The following is a 1,928-nucleotide window of genomic DNA, read 5'->3' as shown; positions in this document are numbered from 1 at the left end:
TTCTTCAGTCATTGAAAGTCTCTGGAACCTGAGCATCTTTCCTTCCAGTCTCTCTAATGGTCCCTAGCTGGATGCAGTGCAAGATGCTGAGCCTCTTCTTTGCATATCAGATTCTGCTCAAGGCCAATTGTAAGGTGGCTAATACCTCAGTGTGATCCCTTCTCATTTCCTTTTCCAAGGTCTCTTCATTGGCTGGAGAGAAACACAGATGAAACCTCTTTCAGGTTTTGTTTGGAGGACAATATGGCTTTGAAAAGTCAGATGAGGAAGCTTGAAAGAGGAAACACCATTTTCCAAGTGGATTTGGTTCTAATCTGTCTGTTCTGCCGAGAAATTTTTAAGTGGAGGGAAAGGAATGATTTGATCGCGAGGTTTGGGGCACTCTGGAGGCCTATTAAAAAGTTCCATTTATTTGTATTTATTTACATTTGTGCCAGCAGTGAAACCTTTCGAGGAAAGTACACTGTATGTACATACTAAATATCAGTTACATTGGGTTCCCATGTTCACATCCCTCATAAAGCATGATTGGAGCACAATAAATACGGAAATACGAAATGCATTAAATTAAAGTGTTATTAGTTGAAGCAGTTGTAAGAATTTCTTATACATAAACATAAAGCCATGGCTCCCATTAAAACATCAGGGAGGATATTTCAGGCAACTTTTCCCCTGCAGACCTGGAAAGCATTAGACATTATAAAAATCCTTGCTCATTTAAAGTAGATTTATATCAGCCACCGAAAAGACCTAAACTGTCAGTACTTTGTATGTCTTATATGATAGACTTTGTTTCCAGGTGAAAAAAAAACTATAGAAGCCAGAAGAAATGTTTGGCTCTCATTTTGTTTTGGAATTCACCTACGCTAATACTGGAGAGTGTGATTTTCTAATTTTTATCATCTATATATAATATATAAGAGAATAATGATTAAGTCAATTAATTTTAAATGTATTTCTTCAATAAGTAGCTTCCAATGTGACTTTAGGCAAGTCCTATGTCTTTTCTAATGTCTCCCTTTCTCCAGTAATTTAGGACTGGAGTGGCGTTAGTAGGAAGGAAGAGTCTTTGAAGTTAGATACACCAGGTTGTAATTGCACTTCCACCAACTAATAGGTCTGTTACTTTATGCTGTTTATCTAACTTCTCTGGATCTCTTTCTTTTAAGTTTTAGATAAGACGGGAAGTGAGTAGAGTAGTGTGATAACCGGTGCCTAATAAATATTAACTTTTTTTTATTATTATTGAGTAGCTATTATTGCAACACTTATTATGTGTCATGTACCTGGCAGACATAATATAAAAAATAATATAGGAATACGGATTCCAAGATGTCAACTAAATGCAATTGTATATCAGGCACCTACCAAAAGGAAAACATTCTACGAGACATTTTTTTTTTTTTTTTTTTTTTTTTTGAGATGGAGTTTCTCTCTTGTTGACTGAGTTGGAGTACAGTGGCAGGATCTCAGCTCACCACAACCCCCACCTCTTGGGTTCAAGCGATTCTCCTGCCTCAGCCTCCTGAGTAGCTAGGATTACAGGCATGAACCACCACATCTGACTAATTTTGTATTTTTAGTAGAGATAGGGTTTCTCTATGTTGGTCAGGCTGGTCTCAAACTCCTGATCTCAAGTGATCCATCTGCCTTGGCCTCCCAAAGTGTTAGGATTACAGGCATGAGCCACTGCACCCCGCCTCTGTGAAGCTTTGTGAAACCACAAAAGATGTATGTGATAAAGTACTGCCCTTTAGGGTTCTTTAAAAAAGGAGGAAGCCTGTCTAATCCTCTCAATGACACTGCAGATGAATAAATATTGCTGGCATCACATCTTCAGTATCTAGCAAAGAACACTAGATCTCTGGATAGAGCTATTCAAGCATGACTTCACAAAAACGATGACACTTGAGGAAGGGAAAGACAGA

Source organism: Saimiri boliviensis, chromosome 12 (genome assembly GCF_048565385.1).
Source record: "Saimiri boliviensis isolate mSaiBol1 chromosome 12, mSaiBol1.pri, whole genome shotgun sequence".
NCBI lineage: Eukaryota > Metazoa > Chordata > Mammalia > Primates > Cebidae > Saimiri > Saimiri boliviensis.
Note: the sequence above shows the minus strand (reverse complement) of the source record.